Source organism: Thamnophis sirtalis, unplaced genomic scaffold (assembly GCF_051295495.1).
Source record: "Thamnophis sirtalis isolate CommonGarterSnake01/CBP01778 unplaced genomic scaffold, rThaSir2_p1.2 scaffold_2, whole genome shotgun sequence".
In the NCBI taxonomy this organism is placed as follows: domain Eukaryota; kingdom Metazoa; phylum Chordata; class Lepidosauria; order Squamata; family Natricidae; genus Thamnophis; species Thamnophis sirtalis.
Window position 1 is genome coordinate 130,884,894 of NW_028261382.1, and position 22,288 is coordinate 130,907,181.

Genomic DNA, 22,288 nt, shown 5'->3' on the forward strand with positions numbered 1-22,288 from the left:
AGAGCCAGTTTCTAAAAATCACAGAAATACAAAATGCCATAAAGTAAATATAAGGGGCAGAGATAAATGAAATACAGGTTTGAATCAAGTATCTGGCTGTGATAAAGAAATGTCTGAAGATACAAGAACGTCTCACAATTCTTCTTTCAGAAGGGAAAAAACGTCTAAACATTTGCTTCCTTTGCTCTTCTTACTGATGGCATTATATAGCATGCTAGAAAGTGATCCAGCAATAATCATACACTGACTATGCATTTTATCACCCACTTAGAGAAATTAAAAACACAAAAGGAAAAAGTAAATATAAAAAAGATAATGTTTTATTCAGTGATGAAAATATCTAAACATGTTATCATTATTAAAATAAACTAAAGGTGAAAATAATAATGATGTAACAAAAATATCCATAAACTATAAATAACTGGACAGATAATTCAGTTGGCAAGGAATTTAGACATAGTATGCCATTTTGTCATTTTAAGACCAAAGACTTTTCCAAAATGGAATTTTTTAAACAAACTTACCGTATTTTTCGGACTATAAGATGCACAGGTGTATAAGATGCACCAAGATTTCAAAGAGGTAATAATTTTTGTCCTTCACAGTACCCAGAAGCACTTTGCAGGCTTCAGCAGGGCTGGGGGAAGGCAAAAATGTTCCCATTTTTGTGAAAAATGGGTGGAAAACGTACCTTTTTTTGCAAACACAGTGTCATTTTTGCTTTCCCCCCACCCTGCTGAAGCCTTCAGAATTCTACTGGGGGTTGGGGAAAGGGAAAAACATCTCTGTTTTTGTAAAAAATGCCCCATTTTCACCCATTTTTTTTTGCAAAAATGGGATGTGGGGGCCAGGCTTCAGGAAGCCAAAAAATGGCTGTATTCGGTGTATAAGATGCACCAACATTTCCACGCTCTTTTGGGGGGGAAAGCTGCGTCTTATACTCTGAAAAATATGGTATATCCTAGACACATTCCTTAAAATCAGGAGAATAACTTTCTAATTAGCTAAAATTATCCTCACTATCATATCTCTAAAATTGCCACAAAGTGGCAAAAAAACTAAAAATTGCCACAAAGTGGCAAATCCATATTTTAGGAACATAGTTCAATATCACACTGTTATCCTTAACATTTATAAATACATAAATAATATTAATTGTACCATATGCTCTCCAAATATACCCAGAGGACAGAAATTGTAATATCTTATATATATCTTTACTCATCCTCCCCACTGCCTACGGGAATCTGGTAAATTATATAGTAATCAAAATTTAGCTGAAGATATTCTTGGATCTTAGCCTGCTGTAAAAAATTTCTCATTAACTTACCTACCTGTCTAGAATATCTACCAGGAATTAACACTGGAATCATTTTTAAGATACACATTAATCTTGATGTAATGTTCATTTTGATAACAGTAACCTATTGGGAGTTTTAACCATGTCACAAAATGAAAAGTTAATGAATCAGATATCTAAAAGTATACTAGTTAAGACTCAGGATTAAAATTCTATGTTATTGCTATATGGAATAGAATAATAGCAATGTGTGTAGTTTTTAACACACTCTCTTAAAATGGATACTATAATTAAATCTGATTTATTTGGGAAGTGAATTCACTTATTTGTTTGGAATAGCACAAGTATTGGATGATATGTTATATAATTACAGATGATCTTGTTTAATGACCACTTGTTTAGCAACTGTTGGAATTTACAACTGTGCTGAACAAGTGTTAATGACTGGATCTTTATTTTTATTTATTTGTAAAATTTGATTGATGGATAGTAATGGAAGTTATTGAGAGATCAATGTAATTGTATTTAAGTACAATGACAATAAAGATTATACTTATCAAGATCTAGGATGACTGCACTACCTCAATCTGTCTCTCTCAAATGTCAATGACAAGTTCAATCAATGTTGGGTCTAAACTATGCCCTGGTCTGAAATCCAAGTGCAACAGATCCAGATAATTTTCTCCCGGGACCTCTAGAGCTATAGCGTGACCACCTTTTCAACAACCATACCTTAAAAAAAAAGGAAACTGAACAAAAGCATCTGGAACTGTTGGAAAGCTGTACAGAGCTGTACATATAGAAAGGAAATAAGCAGTTCTTTAACCTGCTTTCTAAAAAATATCTTTATATTCATATGTCTGACAGACATATCAGAATTAATAAGTGAATAACCCTTGAATAATCACAAATTACAACTGATGTGCAGTTCAATCATACGGATTGCTACAGGTCCTCGAGCCCTACGAACTGCTCCTGGTCTAGACCTCCTCAAACAAAATGGAAAGATTTCTGCTATCTTGTATGTAAGTTTGGTTCGCACTCTTTCTTAAGAGCTTTCTTCAGTTATGATAAGTATTTATACTTATCAGAGAGTTGAATTCTTCAATTATTGCTTCTGAAGCTTCAAGAACTGGCCAGGAGAAGCCTGACAGATAGGTTAATCAGACAACTTTCCAAAAATAACAGAACATATTTATTGATGTAGATTTGAACTATCTATTTTGATTTATATGGTTCCTATATTTTGTTCACTGTTTTTTTAAAACTAGAAATGTACTGTTAAACATTTTTAACAGAAATTTGTATGTATTGACATGGATTGGAACAAATGAATTGAATTACTGCCTCCGCAAGCATGACTTTGCTTATTGCAGGTCTAAAGACCTAAGAACATAAAAAATAATATCAATATTTCACCTGATTCAGCAGCAAAATATGAATGCATAATCAATGTCAGACTTGTTTTACATAATATCAACAATGTTATTATACTCACCCTAAAATTTAGCACTATCAAAAGTCTAAAAAGAATTTAATGTTATACAGAATTTGTATATTTAAGACTGTATGTATAATACCTATCAATACATTCATGCTATATATTTATAACAAGCACACTAATGTATGCAATGTATAAACATACAACACATACTAATACAGAAAATTCCATAACCAAATAATGTATAATTTTGTCAGAAGAAATATTATCTTAAAAATAGAAAATGATTACCATTTCCATGATTGGCTGAAAGCTTAAGACCTCTACAATACAGGAAGAACTCAAATCAATTATGGTTTCAAAGTCAATCTGAAATTCAGTGAGTAAAGAGAAGTAGACCAAACTATCTTATACAAATATCTACTGAATTTTCTTAAAATGGCAATTTTTAAGGTAAGATATATAGTACAACAATGCCAGCAGAGGTTATTTCTATTCTGAAAAAATGATTAGCCAATCTGACATGGATGGTGTGTAGGTTCAAGTTCTTACCTTATCACCTCAGACTTCCTCAACCAACTCTCCAACTTCCAGGTGTGTTGAGATACAATTAAGAAATGTGGGGTTTGAGTAATAGTATGTTGTACTCTTGAAATCTTTAATTTCAAAAACTAACATTCTAATTTTAAAGGTGATCTGGAATCTTCCAGCATCTTCCATTTTGTATTTATTTAAATGTATACTCTCCTCTTTTATTGAGAGATGTAACTATATTCAATTATTAATTGATAATTGGAATAACTAAAAGATGAGCTTACATAATGTCTGAATTAATGTAGTAAAACTGAGTGATTCAAACAGAATATTATGGCTGAGCATCAAATGAGAAAATAGGCTGCTTTGGGACAAATTGGCTTGAACATTGCATCAACGTTGCCCATTTTCCTAGGACTAAAATTATTAAAGCATGAAGACACAGACACTATCATCACTATTTCATGCACATGAAAGCTATCAACACCATCTATGTTTGGATATTTTTAAAAAAAGCCAAATGAGATCCAGGTCTTGCTCTTTTAATCTTTTTCTAAGCACATCCAGTGGTAGAACTTGCCTGAAGAAATTATTACAAAGGGAAGTTACTTAAAATTCTGAGCTTGAGCTTGTTGTTTATTTCACATTCTCCAAGTGCATTCTTGACAAGTGTAAAAAGAGAAAGATTTTATTTTTCACATGCCTTGCTATTTTATGATTTAAATGAGTCTTTTTAATTTACTGATTGTGATCTGAAGCTTGGCAATCAACACAGAAATTACACTGAAATAAGAAAAGAAAAACAAGCTAAACTTTCTTACAAACAAATCCTTGGAGAGACTGATCCTTAAGAAATATTTTCCCACTTCCCAGTTCAGTCAGCTTTGGAGGACATGTTTAGCTTTGGTTTGGAATTATGAGTGAATTGAATTATATCATTCCCTCTAGATTAAGAATCTGTGTCAAGCACGCCTCCTTCAGCAACCAAGAAAAAAATCACTTAACTCCATTTGTAGAATTAAGAGTACTTTTACTGGTTATGAAAATATAGCAGTGAAGTAAAGCACGGTCTGAGGCAGAAACGCACAAAAGCATACATATCAAACATTTGCCCAACCCCCTCCCCCCAACAAGCCCCACACCATTGCCCAATCTGCAAATCCCTTGGGTGTCATATGGGTGCATCTCCAAGATGTATAATCAGGTTGGAATGCAAGACGGTTGGCCTTGATCAACTCCAAACATCCCATCAGCATGCACAGAAGATGGTGAGAACAAAACTCCCTTTTTAACTAACCTCCTGTACCAATTATTTCTCATCCCAAATACCATGCCCCCCACCCCTTTGCAAGTAGCAAAGCAGAGGCTGACATCCGGCCCTCCTTCAGAAAGAGATGTCATCCCTGTATGAAAACAAAACACAATACAAAATACAATACAAGTGCACATGTTAAAATACATTAAGGCTTATCAGGGTACTTAGCGTAGAATTTCTGCAAAAGTCTGGGAGCCCTAACATGAGATTTGTCTACCCATTCAGTATTGGAAGTGGGAAAATGTTTCCAGGATACAAGATATTGAATGTGGTTTCTATGTTTTCTGGAATCCAAGATATCTTAACTTCAAAATGTTGCTCCCTTCAAGAAGAAGAGGGGCCGGGGGTGCTGATTGAAGTGGACATAGAGAAGAAGTGTGCTCCGGTTTCAATAGGCTCACATAAAACACAGGATAAATCCTAAGGTTCTTAGGCAGCTCCAATCTCCCGGATACAGGATTTATGATTTTCACAATGGGGAACGGACCTACATACTTCGGCCCCAACTTCTTCAACTTTTGGGTAGTTTGCAGAAACCTGGTGGCCACAAAAACCTGATCACCAACTTTGTATTCTTTCGGCTTAGCCCTCTTCTTATCAGCCTGTGTTTTGTGAGGCTGGTGGGCTGCCTCCAATGCTTTGCGAGTCATGGGCCAAAACTTCCGAAGTTGATCACTCCACTCAGATAAGGACAAAATTTGCGGTTTCTCCTGAGGTAATTCAGGTACAAAGTCTTGTCCGAACACAACTTTGAAAGGGGTCATGCCAGTGCTGCTGTGCGCAGAGTTATTGTACGCGACCTCAGCAGTTCAGCCCAATTATCCTGTTGATAATTGATGAAACATTGGAGGTACTGATCCAAAACCGAGATAGCCTGTTCGCAAGCCCCATTGGTCTGAGGATGGTGGGTGGAGCTTAGCCCTTGGGTGGAGCCAATCAAATTCAAGAACTCCTTCCAAAAGAGGGAGGTGAATTGGACTCCCCTATCTGAAATTATATGCTCAGGTACTCCATGTAACCGATATACATGTGAAATAAACAATTTAGAGAACGACTTAGCTGAAGGGATTTTGGGACAAGACACAAAATGAACTTGCTTAGAAAACAGGTCGGTGATAACCCAAATCACGGTGTTTCCTAGACTCTCTGCCAATCTGACAATGAAGTCCATTGATATCTCCTTCCATGGTGCCCCAGGGCGTGCAACACTTTGGAGAAGATCTTGGGCTTCCCTGGTGGCCTTTTTGGGGCTGCACAGATGGGACAACTCGCTATGTAGGACTCAATGTCTTTTTTTAATGAAGGCCACTAAAATTGCCTCTTAATCAAATGCAAAGTCTTTACAAATCCAAAATGGCCCACCATTCTTGAATCATGGGCCCGTTGAAGAACAACCGGTTTCAGGTCAGTAGAATCATACAATTTAGCTCCCACCCAAGCTAGTCCATCCTTCATGGTGCATTCATTAGACTGTTTCTTGAACCAGTCATTGGACACAAGGCCCTCCTTGAGTTTGTTCATTAGGTCTGTAGTGATATTTAAGTCCACTGGGCCTTGGCTCCTAGTAACCATCGGGGCAGCCAGATTTTTTGCTGGGATGACTGGGTGAACCATGCTCAGCCTAGAGCTGTTGTACTGGGGAATCCTAGACAAGGCATCAGCCATAAAGTTCTCCCCTCCCCCGGGATGTACTTGAGGGTAAAGTTGAAATGGTTGAAGTGTTGTGCCCAATGTACTTGTTTGGGTGATAGCTTATGTGGGGTCTTCAATGCTTCCAAATTCTTATGATCAGTCCATACTTCAAAAGGGTGTTTTGCTCCCTCAAGAAAATGTCGCCAGGTCATCAGAGCCCATCTGACAGCAAAAGCTTCCTTTTCCCATATAGCCTATCTCCTCTCCGTCTCTGTAAGCTTACGTGAGGTGTAAGCGCATGGCTGTAATTTACCCTCAGCACTCGTTTGAAGCAATACTGCCCCATCTGCCATGTCACTGGCATCAGCTTGCACGACAAATGGTGCATCCATATCTGGGTTTTTCAAAACAGGTTCTGCTGCAAAGAATCACTTTAATTTCTTGAAAGCAGCCTGACACTCCATAGTCCAATTCAAAGGTTTACCCGGTCTAGGTTTGGTCTCCCCTTTTGATATTAGGAGATTAGTAATGGGCAGTGCAATGCTAGCGAATGAGGGAATAAATTGACGATAAAAATTCTCAAATCCTAAAAACCTTTGCAATTGCTTGCGGGTCCGAGGAGTGCCCACTCAGTAACAGCCTGGACTTTCGCCGGGTCCATCTCGATGCCATTGTGGGAGATGCGGTAGCCTAGATAATCTATCTTCTCCTGATGAAATTCACATTTAGACAATTTTGCATAAAGTTCAGTGGCCCGAAGTTTTTTGAGAACTGCACTAAAGTCATGTGTTCATCACATGTTTCTGTGTAGATAAGGATGTCATCAAGGTAGACCAACATGCCCTTGTAAAGGTGTTCATGCAGAACTTCATTTATTAATTGCATGAAAACTGCTGGTGCCCCTTGCAGACCAAATGGGACTTCTTTGAACTGAAAACATCACAAAGGGCAGTTGCAAGCAGTTTTCCACTCATCTCCATCTTTGATTCTGACTCTGTAATAGGCTTCCCTGAGGTCCTACTTTGTGAAAAGTTTACCTTTACCCAAGCAGGCCAACGTATCTTTCATGAGTGAGAGGGGGGATACATTTTCTATGCAAATCCCATTAAGGTTCTTGTAGTTTACACATAAATGAAAAGAGCCATCTTTCTTTTCTCTAAACAATACAGGTGCGGCCACTCATGGTCTAGCCGGCTCTATGAACCTCCGTTTCAAGTTTTTGTCAATAAATTTCCGCAGTTCCTCCATTTCGTGTGGGGTCATTGAATAAATTTGGGGTTTGTGGAGTTTTACCCCTGGGAGGATCTCAATGCTACAATCAGTAGTGCGGTGGGGGGGACCAATTTATCAGAAGCCTTTTCACTGAAAACATCTTTAAGGTCCCAGTATTTAGGGATTTTCTCTTCCGCCTCAATTTTCTCCTGCACTGCAGCTGCTAGGTTAGGTTCGGCATTGGTTATGTGAGAGACCCTCCCCTTGCCCTCCGGGGGTTTAGCAGAACAAATGCGCAACCACCATTTCCTCCAGTTCATGTGTGGGTTCCATTTCTGCAGCCAGGGTAATCCTAATATGAGGGGCTGATCCATCCCTGGTGCAACGATGAAATTTAAGGTTTCTTGGTCATCCCCCATCCACATATCTACTGGTTCAGTCACAAATTGGGCAGGAGTCCCCCCCCCCAGCTATTGAACCATCAAACTGGTAAAAGGCAATGGGCACTTTCAAAGTTCTCAGTCTTAAGCCCATTTTTTCCACAACCTCTGGGCTAATTATGCAACATGTGCATCCAGAGTCTAAAAGGGCCAGCATTTTTGCTTGAGCTCTAGTAGAGGGCACTTTAAGTTCTACTGGAATGGTCATGGGGCCCAATTGTGGACTTAACAGATGGTGGTCATTGGAGTCATTTTCATTTTCCCCTGAGAGAAAGGAGGGTTCTTCTTCCCCTTGGTTGGGAGGGAATTCTTCAACAGGATCCACCCCTTTCATGGCAGAATTCTTTCATTTCCCAGGCTCTTTATCTGGCTTCCTCTCCCCAGCGCCAGGGTGCTTTGGCCCAATTTTTGAGCGCCAGTTCGCTGCTCGGTACCCCTCCTTCCTACAGCAGAAACAAGCAGTAGACCGGGGCTTGTTTGCAGACCAACTTTTTCCTCCCTTCGGAGCTCCTTTGGGGAGGTTGGGGGGGATTTTTACCTTTCCCACTGTCTTCCTGGTATTTATCCCTGGCTAGGGCAATCTCCACATCTGCTGCTAATTTGTACCAACCTTGCTGGTTGCAGGGGGCAGGGGCTGTTAACACAGTTCTGATATATATCTTGGTTCAGGCTATCCATAAAACTGTCCATCAGAGCTTCCTCCTACTAACCCCACATATACACCGACAGTTCACAAAACTTTTGGATGTATTCAGCCACTGGATTTTTACCCTGAGTAAGGGTTTTCATCTTTGTTCTGGCCTTTTGCTTGGTGAGAGGGTGATCAAAGCATTTTCCCAGGGCGGCCATAAACCTATTATAGTTCCTCAGCAGGGGGGAGCATCCTTATGTAAAGCGACCATCTGGGCTGCTGCTTTGTTCTCCAACACCATGGTAACAATTCTCACCCTGGCTTCCTCGGTGGGGAGATCTTCTCCAAATTGTTGCATGAAATTCCAGACCTGCACCAGGAAAAATCCTAGCTCCTTTGGGTCACCTCCAAATTTCATGCCAAGAGGAAGAACTTTGCCATCCGGAGTCTACAGGGGGGCCCTCTCCCCCTTGGAGGGGCTCTTGCGGCGGCTGCTGCTGTTGAGGTCTCCCATCCTGATCAGCTCCGCTGTCTGCCCCCAACCCCACCCCCCTGGGTGAGGCAGGTCCTCTGCAGGTCTCTCTTCTTGATCAGGGAAATCAGCTTCTCTTTCAGACCTGCTCTCGCTAAAATGACGTTTCTCCCAAACTTCCTGGAAGAGTTTCATAGCATGGAACATCATGAGATTCTCTTCTTTGGCTTCCTGCCAGGCACCTGCAGGTCGCCAACGTCGGGTTGTTGTAACTCCAGCCAGAATTTCCTCAAAATCATACTTCTGTCCCACTCCCAACGACCACCTGGGACGGACGGATCTTTCCTCCAAATTCAGTTCCGTCATCCACTCCACCTCCAGGGGACATGAAGATCTGCCAGTCCCCATATCATCCTCCTGGTCGCTGCCTGGGTTGGACATTTCTTTGAAGGTTCAGTTTTTATTATACTCCCCTTGGAAGGTGTTAGCTCTGGGATGAGTGCGAGAGTGAGACCTTGCTTAATGTCAAGCACGCCTCCTTCAGCAACCAAGAAAGAAATCAGTTAATTCCATTTGTAGAATTAAGAGTACTTTTACTGGTTATGAAAAGAAGAGCAGCGAAATAAAGCAAGGCCTGAGGCAGAAACGCGCAAAAACATACATATCAAACATTTGACCGCGAGCTGCACTGGCTGCCTATTGGGCTCTGGACACGCTTCAAGATGCTAGTCATTACTTTTAAAGCCCTACATGGTATCGGACCTGGGTACTTGAGAGACCGCCTCCTGCCAATTACCTCCCTAAGACTGATTAGATCCCACAGATTAGGCCTCTTCTGAATTCCATCTGCCAGCCAGTGCCGACTGGCAAACCCCCGGGGGAGGGCCTTCTCTGTGGCTGCTCCGGCCCTCTGGAACAATCTCCCCATGGAGTTCCGGACCCTCACCACCCTCCAGGCTTTCCGCAAAGCCACGAAGACCTGGTTGTTCCGGCAGGCCTGGGGCTGATGGATTTCCAGCCCCACTTGAAATGTTGTGACTGTTGTTGTTTTTTAATCTGTTTGTCTTTTGTCTTATTTGTACCCCCTTCCCACCTTTGGTTGTTAGCCGCCCCGAATCCCTCGGGAGTGGGGCGGCATACAAATTAAATAAACATTCCAAACATTGACCAACCGCCTCCCAACAACCCCCACACCATTGCCCAATCTGCAAATCCCTTAGGTGTCATGTGGGTGCATCTCCAAGAAGTATAATCAGGTTGGAAAGCAAGACGGTTGGCCTTGACCAACTCCAAACATCGGCTACCAGCATGCATAGAAGATGGTGAGAACAAAACTCCCTTTTATAACTAACCTCCTGTACCAATTATTTCCCACCCCAAATACCATGCTTCCCCCATTTCTATGGCAGCCGAAAGCAAGTAGCAAAGCAGAGGCTGACAATCTGCATACATATTAAATACTAAGAGCAGAATTAAGAGTAAATTTTTACTGCTAAGCAAGAGGGTTGTTAATAGTTATACCCAATTTTGCAACTTTCTTTGCCATGGTTCTTACATAAATCAGTGCTGTTGTTAAATCGTACGGTTGTTAAGTAAATACAGATTTCCCAATTGACTTTGCTTGTTGGAAGTTGGCTAAGACTATCGCAAATGACAATCAAATGAACTTGGAAGGCTGAAACATGCTGGTTACGGGGCAACCAAATTTTGATCACACAGCTATGTAAATGCTGTGATGGTCATAAGCGCAATGACCAGTTGTAAGTCACTATTTCAGAACTGTTGTAATGTCAAAGAATTGCTAAATGAATAGTTGTAAGTCTAGAATAACGTGTAATTTGGAAATTATGAATTTATGCCTGGGTCCAAAAATTAGGTGTGCTATTATCAGTGAACTGTATTAATTCATGTGTCAGATGAAGAACATTTAAGGAAATTGAATTTGCATAAATTGTGTTGTTGCAAAGCCCTCAAAGGACTATACAATTCAAAATATAATACTATCACAGGGACATGCAGTCAGGGGAGGCAGAGCCTCACCATTGTCATCATAAAAAGAAAAAAATGTAAAAGGAAAAAGGCTGAGGTGCTGCCAGAGTCACAGTGGATAACTCTGCTTAGTGCTTAACTGTAAAAAAGCCTCTTAAAAAGTGCCATCTACAGGGGGCGGCAGGAGAACGAGGCGCCTTAGTCTGACTTTATTATCACTTGAGCAGAGCTAAGTAAGGGTTAAAAGCCGAAAAATTCTTTATGTAGATGAGGCACGTTGTCCTCCTGCCTCCTGTAGAGGGCGTTTTTTAGAGGCTGTTTAGAGGCTCTGGGAGCAGCTAGCTCAGTCTGACCTCAGAGCTCATGCCTTTTTCCTTTTACATTTTTTTTCTTTTCATGATGGCAGGCAAGAGCAGAGTTGAAATCCTCTCTGAAACAGCTGGAAAAGGTGCATGTGTGAGGAGGGGGGAGGAATTCAAAAGGTTTGATTGCATGCAGAGCCACGTTGCCTTTTCAAACACACACACACACACACACACACACACACACACACACACACAGAGCTGGATAAAAGTATATAAGCCCAGCTTCACTGATTACAAGTTTGAAAAGGCAACGTGGCTCCACCTGCAATCAAAGGCTCGGATCGGAAGGCAGCAGGGGAATGGGGGGGGGGGTTATGGCAGAGGAGCTGCTTTCAAGCCATTGGAAAATATATCCAATCCAACTTCTGTGTTTGTATTTGTTTGAGAGTGAGTGAGTGAGAGAGGGATCCAACTTCTTTGAGAGAGGGGGGAGGGAGGAAGGGAGGGAGGAAGGAGGGGGAGGGAGAAGAAAAAGAATGAAGGAAAACGTATTTCGCAAAGGAGAAAAAATGTTGTCGCTTAAAATCGGAACTGAGCATGCCTGGCTGTGGAATTCTGGGAATTGAAGTCCACAAGTCTAAAAATATTTGAAACACCTGTTTCAGTGCCTCACCAGCCATAAACCTCACTGCACGTCACTGTACTATAACAGTCACATAACAAAAGTAAACCAAATAGTATTATAATCTATGAAAGGACCTATAAACATACATTTTTAACCTATCAAAAATTCAGTAGAATCAATGTGTTTTCTCTCAGAAAGAAGTTCTATCTTCTGAATGCTATTACAAATCAACCTGTCTCATAGACTCACCAAATTACGGTAGTCTCTGCTGATAATGAGACCATCTTTATGTTTTCTTCTTGGACAACTGCCTATTATGAACTATAGTGAATTGAAAGATCCTGGGTGCACTTATCCTACTTCCTATCATGCCTTGAATGCCTCCCATCATAAGGAAGCTGATACTTCTCTTAGGGCATCTCAGGAATGAAGATTATTTTGACTTCTTCACCAAAGCATCTCAATGGTGCTAGGAGATGATGGAACAGATGTCTGCTCTCCAAGGTCCTGAAGCTGATAGTTGAAGAACTGGACAGAAGTGCTATCTCCACCTTCCCATTTAGTTGCTTCTTGTTGTTTACTCATCATCATGGTCAGCACTCCATGGCCAACTTGCCGCAGGACAACTCAATACAGGACAATTTATCAATTCAATTTAATTACTTAAAATAAAGAAAAATGTTTTAATTGTTATTATTCAGATTTCATTTTGCCCCTCCTTTTACATCCTTTCTTTAATGATTCTATTCCACCATTTCTTTGATATCAGTATAACTCTTGTCCTGCAGTGTGTTTGCCACAGCGATTTGGCCATGGAAAGTTGTCTCATGGTGAATTGGCTGCAGCAAGGGAGGAGGTGCCATGCCATTCAGGGATGTGACATCCCTGGGAGGCAGTGCAGGCTGTAAGGATGTGTGGGGCTGCCCAAGAGACACTACAATTGGTTTGGGTATAGTGGGTTGTCAGTTGGGAAAGGTGCATGGGAGTGCACAAGAGGTGCTGCTTTAGTCAGGAGAGATGCACAGGGGGTAGTGTGGATCAGAAAATTGCACTGATATGTGCAAATAAGTGCTTCATAGGTCACTGAAGACATGCATGGGGATGACTGACACAGAAACCATGGGAGTGGCAGAAGGAAGTTTGTAGGAGAGTGGCACAGGTCAGGAAGGGTCTATGGGTGTTCCTTCTTCTATGTTCCTTTATTCTACTCCCCTCCCCTTTCCAACAGGCAAGTAAGTGACTGCAGCTGATTGGAGGAGGCGGGAGACAAGAAATTTTGAGACTGACTAAGAAACAGTCCCAGAATTTTGAAAATGAAGATCATGTGATCTCAGCAGCAGCCAGTAACAATGAAGCAGCCACAACTTTCCCAAAATGTTCTGACTATGATCAGGAGACATGGGTCTCCTGATTTTGGACACATTCTACAAATCAACCCATTTGAAGTACAAATAGTTCAAAAATTATGGGCCTATAATACACCATTTTACCAAGCTAAAGGTCAAGACAATGAGAGTTTTAGTAATATGCAGATTTCTGATTGTTACTTTGAGCATATAATTAAATATTTGATGAAATGGGACAAATTATTAAGTATAGCCACTAAAGTATATAACAAACAGCATGATCATATCATTTTAGTTTAAGACTATTGTCACACATGGTTCATGATTGTTAGGAATATAATCTAACTGTTAGGTTGGCAATATATAAGTCATGTAACAATGCTATGCCTGTTTCTTTAAATCATACTGTAAAATGTGATTGGTTGCTGTTTTCCTCAATTGGCCATAAGAGGGAGCCAGAATGACTGTTAGTTCTCTGTTTGTTAGATGCTGGGCTGATCTGATCTGAGTGTTTTGGAAGCTGGCTGTTAGAAAGTGCCGTGAGCTATTGTAAGTTTTGCAACTGCTAGCAAACTTTGAGTACCGGATTGTTTGTATGATTATGGACTATGTTATTTGGGTTATCCCTTAACTGAAAGACATTGATGACTGACTGTCTTATCCGTGCATGACTTGGACTGTTTGATGGACTCTGATATCTCTATTTCCACGAAAGTAAAAGCCTACTTAAACTGCAGTGTCTCTGTATGCTGGTTTGTGTGTTCTCCAACAACACTCTCTGAACGTAGTCGCTCTCCCAACGGGGAGCTTACCTAACAATGAGGATTGCATGAATTAACAACTTTGTGAGTCTGTGATTATACTGATAAGAATTATAACTATTATGCTATGATTATGTACCCTCAATTTTGCCAAGTCTCTAGTTACAGAACTGTGTCTGCTCTTTTGATTTCATAGCAATTATTTCTGCATAGCTTTGCTAAGGAGTTCATTCACTTCTCGTTATAGGATTTTTTTTGGGTGCAGATTCTACTTTGTATCATTCAAAGCCAGTTTGGTCCAATAGTTAAAACCTGAGGCTAGAAACTAGGATGCTGTGAGTTCTAGTCTCACCTTAGGCATGAAAGTTGACTGGGTGACTTTGAGTCAGTCACTTTCTCAGCCCATGCCAGCTTCAGTCAACAAGTCGGTTGGTCATTTCCTGTCATAAGCAATGGACTAATATTCAATTTATGGGGGGAGGGGGGAAGCAGACCCTGCACTTGTGGGAAAATGCTAAGAAGAAAAAAAAATAACTGTGAGTCATTAGTTTCTATTCTTTAGTGAACACAACAATTCCATTGATTGCCCAAATGCTGTGTCAACATCAGCACCTACATACAGCATTTTACACAAAGAAAAAGAGAAAAGCATTCCAACAATGTATTCTGGTCAGCAGAAAATCAAATGAACTATGCACAATGTGTGAACATTATGCAGAGAGAGGCATCCAGCTATGCTCTTAGACATCAAGGAAGTTTTTAGAAATAGCTACAGCTAAGGACAGATGGCAATAAATAATATACATCTAATTAAAACTTACTCTATGTTTAAGGATAGCACAGGAAAATCTAGGTGAGAAGAAATCAACTACTTGGTTTCTGATTTCTACTATTCTGGAGTTCTTTCAAAAGAAATGTTTTAGAGCTGATGAGTCATACTTAATAGCTATGGTTTAATAATCAATGCTTATCTTTATTAAAGTAAGATTCTAATAGAAATCATGTGTCATATTTATTACAAACATGTAACAAGAGATTAAGTATTTTTGACCCAAATGATAAGAATTCCTAAAACATCTAGGAAGTGGTGTTATAGACATAAACAGTAAGCCTCTGTTCAAGACAAAGTTTGAGTAATCCACATGAAAATTATTTCATTTCTTCTCCTGCAAAATGACTCTGTCTCTTTGTCCTCCCACAAAATCTCTATCATGTAACGAGACTATATTAATTTGGCAGATTCATAATACAGACAGTATTTTATATAGCCAGGCTATAAGCCATTAGTATTTTAAAGAGTTAAAAACAATATTTGAGACTTGAACTTGGGAATCAATTGGCATTTATTTAGCGCAGGGAGGTAGTGCACTGAAACCCAGGAATCTACAATGCTGTCACAGAGTAGATATTTGGCTGCCTAAGATTGCTAGCTTGTTCAGTTTGCGCCTGTATGCTATAAAGCGTTTACCACAGGGGGACAACTAGCTCTGCATAGAGTGAATAACAGCATTCTGCAGGAGAGTTGGTGTCATCTGGGGCTTTTCTCCTCCAATTTTGCCTCTCAGTCAGTCAGGTCTGGTACCACTTACTTCCTTGCTTCTGCATGAAACACTATTAGTTTTTTATTCATCAGAGTGGCACCTATTTACTTGCATTTTGCACATTTTTGAACTGCTATGTTAGTAGTACCTGAGGCAGGACTCAAATCTCTGGAGTAGCGAAAGCCAATTTTCTCCGGTTGGTAAATCCAGCATCTTTAAGCCACTGAGCCATGTGCCTGTAGTCAATAGCAATTAACTTCACAGTTACCTCAGCCCAACTCCCAAGTTCCACTAAAATAGAAGTAACACAATAACATAAGCAGACTGATAAATCCAGATTCATAGACCAAAACTACAAGGTAAACCAGAAAGAAAACTAGCAAAATAACCTTTTTTTTCTATGCTTGCTTGCAGTTGTCTCAGTTCCTTAAGCACAATGTACAATATCTACATATAATTGACAAGTAAATTAACTGTCAAGCATGACATAGGATGCTAAGTTGGTTAAAGGTAGCAAGAAAACATGAAGCCTGCTTTTTAAAACATAGATGAATAATAGCTTTTCACACGTCTATCCAATCTCTCTTTCCCAATGCTATTATTGGATTTGGCATGCATAAGCATCTGAATTTGTAGCTTATCCACCTGGCCACAAGAATCATGAGATGGGCTGTCACCCGAAATTTACCTAGATTGAACTTATAGAAGAAATAATGCACAATTTTCACCTTAATCTTTTGTGATTTGTGTATTAATCAATGTCAACAAACTACCAAAATAGGTGAAAAAATCAAGTTAACTAATTTAATTTCAAAGACTCTTAAAAAAAAGTTATAACTTTTCTTGGTAACCTATGATACTCAAAATAGCTTTGTATTTCAACTTTGTGGTATATTTTCTGCCATCCCTGACTTGGATTTTGGCTTCTCTATAGCTATATTTCTATAATGTAGAATACAGTTTGATGCAAAAAGTGTCCTTTTTTGGATATTCTGAATTTTTGCCTCTTTGACATTGAATATTATCAAGGGTTGTTATGAGTCCTAGTAATATATAAGGGGAGTCTGAATAAAACAACACTAAAGTTTGATGGCTGTTTCATTTTATAAAAAAAAACCATTAACAATGTAAAAAGGCTGTTGTCCTGTAGCTTCAAGACAGAATGTGTGACTGGCCATATAAGTAACTCAGGGGAATAGGGACATGAAGCTGAATCTTCTTTGTCCAAGTCCAACAACCCTACACTACCTTTGCTCTACACGTTAACTGTGGAAGGCCACTTATAAGAAAAGGCTAAATGTCAGACATGTTAGTTTTTCCTTAGAAACTAGGAACTCAGCGGATGAGAATTTCATGATTCTTCCTATAGTATATTGATACTATATAGACATGGCACATATGCCAGAAGTGGCACGTGGAGCCATTTGTCAGGCCACGCGAGGCATTGCCCTGTCAGCTGGCCAGTGCACATGTGTGCACTGGCCATCTGACTTCAGCCTTTTTTTGAGGCCATTTTTCGCCCACCCCAGGCTCCAGAAGCATTACAGGATCCTGGGGATGGCGAAAACAGCCTCTGCCGCCCCCTCTGGAGCACAAAAAACCGGCCCTACGGGCAAACTGAAAGTCACTTCTGGTTTGTCCTTAGGGCTGTTTTTAGTCCTCCAGAACCTTCAGGGAAGCCTCCTGAAGTTCCTTGAAGGCTCCAGAGGACTAAAAACAACCCTACCAGCAAACCGGAAGTCCGTTCCCAAACTTCCAGTTTGCCCGTAGGGCTGGGCTTTTTTTTTTTTTTTTTTTTCCGCACTCCAGAGGCTTCAGGGAAGCTCCTGAAGCCTCCGGAGGGCCTCCAGGGGAGAGGCTGTTTTCACTCTCCCAAGGCTCCTATAAAGCCTATGGAGCCTGGGGAGGGTGAAAAAAGCATGCAGAAAATGAGGGGGAGCGCTGGTAATGTGCGCAGGGGTCAGGCATTGCATTATGGGTGTGGCACACCCGCGTACGTACAACCGCGTACCCACCATCACTGCTATATAGCTGCTACATAGCAATAGCATAGCACTTTGTCTTATATATCTCTTCATTATGTTTTACCGCACACTCTAAGCAGTTTAGAATCAGCACATTGTCCCCAACAATTTGGGTCCTCATTTCAGTGACCTCGAAAGATGGAAGGCTTATATATCTTACTTATATATAAATCCTTATATAGTAGCTTTATGTCCATCCTCCAGCCAATTTTACCATATATTCCAGATTTTATAATATTCTGATTCTTCTCTATCCTTTAATTCCAAGGTTAACCTATCAATCTCTGCACATTCAAGTACCTTTCTTATTATCATTAGATCGGAGAGGGTGTTGTTCTCTTTCCAATTTTGAGCAAAAGCAATTCTAGCTGCAGTTAATATATGCAATATTATATATTTAAATTTCTTACACGTTTCCCATAAGGAGTTATATTCTCATTTTTTAGCAGATAAAGTTATTTTTATGTCTCTTAAGTGAAGCCAGGCAATGAATCTAATATCGAGAGTTAGGTCATATCTATGTTCCTCACCTTGTCCAGTGCTACCTTTACCTTCATAACACATGGTGAATCTCCAAGTAGACAAGCTACTGTTGGATTCTTATGTCTGGCTGCTACTGTGTCTGTAAATAATTATTTAGCCAGGCCAGGCTTCCTACCCCACATGACTTTTCTTTTTATTTTTTAAAAGAAAAGTAGCAGGGTATAAAACAAAGCATCTGCCTACAGAATTTCCACCCCAATAATTCCTCAAATGCTATGACTAAAATAGGAAGCTGCAATGCCTAGCACTTAATTTGATAATATGTCTGGCTATCCAGAAATAGGACAAAGGTAATCAGACATAGAAGGGAACTTCCTTCTGGAGAAGCTGATCAAGGAAATCACTTGGCATTCAAGTAAACTCTGTCCTGTGTAACTTATAATTTTAGGGCAACCATTTTATGAGAGTTCTCCAAGTATGGTCTCAACAATCCTAGTGTTCCCACAACACAAAAAGGTGATATCCCTGACCTATTCCAGGTATGAATATAGGAGGTACACCGTAACAGTCATGGTACCTTATTCAGAATATATATTCTAAATATTCTGGTACGGAACTACAAGTTGGATCAGGCATGATATTCTAACTGAACGCATACTTAATCTGTGTGCATCTATAGTTCATCCCTCAATCAAAGTATCATATTTATGAAATAACCTTAGATCACCTCACTGATAATACTGCAGGAATTTTCTGCCTGTAGTGCAACAATTAGAAGCACAAGGGTTCCGTATAAATTCTGGCAGCCCTGGGTTTATTTCTTTACCATAGAGTTGTCCAACCTTTCTGGCTTGGTGGACCGGCTAGGTGGTGGGAAGAGGGAATGGTTCCGCACAAATGGTTGGCACGCAATGCCCACTGTACACACAAATGGAGTGCATATGCACACTCACTACTCATGCAAGTGGGGATGTGTGCACGCACAGTCTCGCCCACTCCTTCCATGTCCCAGTTTCGAATGACTCAAGGCCCGGTAGTGAACCATAGCCTGGAGGGTTGGGCACCCCTGCTTTACAGTTTCTTTTTTCATTTTAGAATTAAAATTTGCCTCCTTTTATTTGAGCTTATGTATTCAGGATTCTCATCATCTGAATTCCCTTTCTATTCTTTCCTCATCTCTTTTTTAACTACATAAACTCCTACAGAACACCCTAGTTCCAACGAAAGTTTCATTAGTCAACTATCTCAGCTAATAGTAAATTAATGAGATCAGCTGAACCATGGTGTACACTGAAGAATGAAGGAAAATTAAGCACAATAGCCAAGATTTATACTTGTCAATATAGGCTTCCATTATAAGTACCCATTTTAAAACTTCTCAATTATTTAGAAAACAACTATATTAAAGATAAATAACAAACAATACTTTTTTTGGTATGCAACCAAAGCTTTGTAGTAGTCTACATGTAGAGTCCCATGTCTTTGGCACCATACGAAGAAGGTTAAGATACTTAAGCATATATTTATGAACATGAATCACTTCTGTATCATATTAATTCTCATTTTTATCAAGATAACATTTGATTTATTCTCCTTGGATTAAAGAGGGTTGAAAATTATGAAATAGGGTTTTACTATTAAAAGAATAGTAAAATGTGGTATTTAGGCAGTATTAGCAATGCCTTCCAGTAAGCATTTCCTTTTTTTTAGCTTTACTAACCAGAACAAATGCTGATTATTTATTCCTAGTTAATTGCTTTCAACAAACAGAGGAAGCTTCCTTGATGCTCAGCAGACTATTGGCATAACACATTTCACATTCTGGCACAAAGTGCATTTTCAAGCTGGAAACAGTTTCATTTATTGAAGGGAAATCATCTAGACAACCACCAAGAGGGGGGAGGTGGCTAATCCAACTGCTTCCAATATTGAAAGATTCAACAGTAAATATGGGGGCTGCTTCTTGGCACATTTTTTGTAATTGAACACAGCTAGCATCAGGAGCCCAGAAATCTTTATGGAAAAGTAGCTGATGAGAATCTCTATGAATTGAATTATGTTAAATATAATTAAATGGATGGTTACCAACCCAGCCTAGACAAAATTATTCAACTCAGAACTGAATATATGACAATTTTACATTTGACAGGGCTTTCAGGAATTTTTTTTCAAGGCGGATCAAGGCTGTTGAGAAAAAAAAAACCTACGATGAACGCTAGAAGGCAACAAAGAGACACAAAAGTCAACTCTTTGCTGCTACCTAGGGGCCATCTGATTTTATGCAGCCCAGATCTGCTATTCAGCACCCAGGAGTAGGGCTAGCTTTTCCAAATGTATAGATAGCCTCTTCCACAAAACGTTGATATTCTATCTATTCTGAATCGGGTCGATGAAGCATTGTATATCTAATAAAGGAGAGCACATATCCCATGTTCGCTCCCATTCAACCTATATTTACAATGATCTTGCTAAACCACGGGTCTGGGGAATTACATTTTTTGAGAACAGGTTCTTGAGCACACGCCATCAACCACTCACCGATACTTTATATCCACCAGCACTGCAAATTTATGTGTATGAATTAAAATGGCTGCTTGTGCAGAAGAAAAATGGAGGTAAGGTAACCTTTTAAGAGCAACTCTCGAGGTGGTAGCAGGAAAAATGAAAAAAGCGGGGCGGGGGTGGGGAGAGAAAGCAACAGTGAGATCGAGGAGGAATGATTAAGAATAACCCCCACCCCCACCCCCGAAACCTGAACCCGACCCTTGTATACAGCCTACCTTTCTATCAACGTAGAGTTAACGTAAGTCACGCAGTTTAAGCTTCGTGGCCAGCCCGGTGGAGTTTATTTTTGCCTGCCGAGATCCCACCGACCACCTCGGATGCCTTTCATCGGAGCAACATGCAAATTCCGAGGAGGCGCAATCCAGGATTCGCCCCACTGACCTTCCTCCAGGCTTTCCTCCCTCCCCCCTCTCCTCCCGCCGCCCCTCCGACTCGCGACTATTTTTAGGCAGCCGAGAAAACAAGCGCTGACCCTCCGGGCGCGGGGAGGCGCCTTCTGCGCGCGAAAAGGCGCCGAGGTGGGGGGGGGGCTAGAGGTGGGGTGCTCCTCGCCGCTGAAAACCGAAGGACGCGCGTCTCGGCCGTAAAGACACCCGCTGCTCTGCGGGGGAACCAGCCGCCGATCCCCCCCCTTTACAAAAGCAAAGGCGGCTGGCAGGCCCCAGGGAAGGTAGCGGGGATCTGGGCTTGGATTCCGACAGTGAAACGCTCCTCGATTAGCTCCCGCTTTCCAGCAACCCCGGCACGCATCTTTCGAACGGGTTAAAGAACCACATTCACATGCCTCTGGCCAAGCACGTGCTACGCCCTCCCTGTCTCCCGTCCTCCGCGGGCTCCCTTTCCTTTCTTACCCCACCCCAAGCCGTTTAGTTACGCCTCGGGAGGAGAGCAACGTGCAAGTCGACTCACCTTTCCGACGACCGATTTATTTAACGCATCTGCCTGGCCTCTCTGGCTGCGGCTTAAGCGGCGCGCTGGGCGCTTGTTTTCAGCAGCTTATGGCCCAGCTGCCCCCTGCGGCTGAGGTTTTTAAAAGAACGCCGGGGAAGGAGGGCTTGCCAGGCAGATGCCCGGGGGGACTCCCGCTGTCAGTCATTCCCCAGCAAACAGCTTGCAGCTGCTGATGCCAAATTCACGGCAGTCCTGCTGCATGAAGTCATTCGCTGCTCCTCCCCTATAAGCTTACCGCATTCAGCTTCTACACCACGGAGTGGAGGGGTGGCAAACAGGTTTCCCTCCCACCCTTTCTCCGTGGAAAGCTGGCTGGGTCGAGGATGCGCTTTCCTGGATTGGAAGGTGGCGAGAAGTTCGGCGTTTCTCTTGAAGGTTCGCACGTAGCAACCGGCCTTCTTGGAAACAGGGGCCGCTTGGAAGGCCAAGGGAAATTCCCCACCTCCCTCGGCTCCGACCCCGATTTAGGAGGCTGAATGGATTCTCCCACCCACTAGAACGCCTCTTTCCCCCTCCTCAAATTTGTCTTCAAGGGCCGACTATGCTGTGCAGAAGGCTTGACGTTTATGTGGAGAGGGAGCTCCTGCGTTACCGCTTTCCTTTGGACAGAAACGGCTGGAGAGCAGTCAAACGAAAACCTGGTTTTTCTTTCGCCTTGCAGCCACTGAAAAGTCTCCCGGAGTCTACAACTCTCTTTCAGCTTCTTAGGGCAGGAAATAAA

At 41.2% G+C, this 22,288-nt stretch overlaps 1 protein-coding gene across 5 annotated transcripts in view; it reads right to left on the reverse strand.

Annotated features, from left to right (window-relative positions):
- PKIA (cAMP-dependent protein kinase inhibitor alpha) overlaps positions 1 to 21,921 on the reverse strand; it is a 50,765-nt gene extending 28,844 nt beyond the window's left edge. Inside the window, exons 1-2 of one of the 5 annotated variants that reach the window (XM_087706934.1) lie at positions 21,526 to 21,918; positions 15,693 to 15,835 (exon numbers count right to left, since the gene is read on the reverse strand). The gene's annotated coding sequence lies outside the window, so the exon portion shown is untranslated. Of the gene's footprint in view, positions 1 to 15,692; positions 15,836 to 20,831; positions 21,051 to 21,525 lie in introns of those variants that run through there. The other 4 variants (XM_014052518.2, XM_014052537.2, XM_014052502.2 and 1 more) reach the window with 4 other exon arrangements.
- Positions 21,922 to 22,288: the final 367 nt, after the last annotated feature.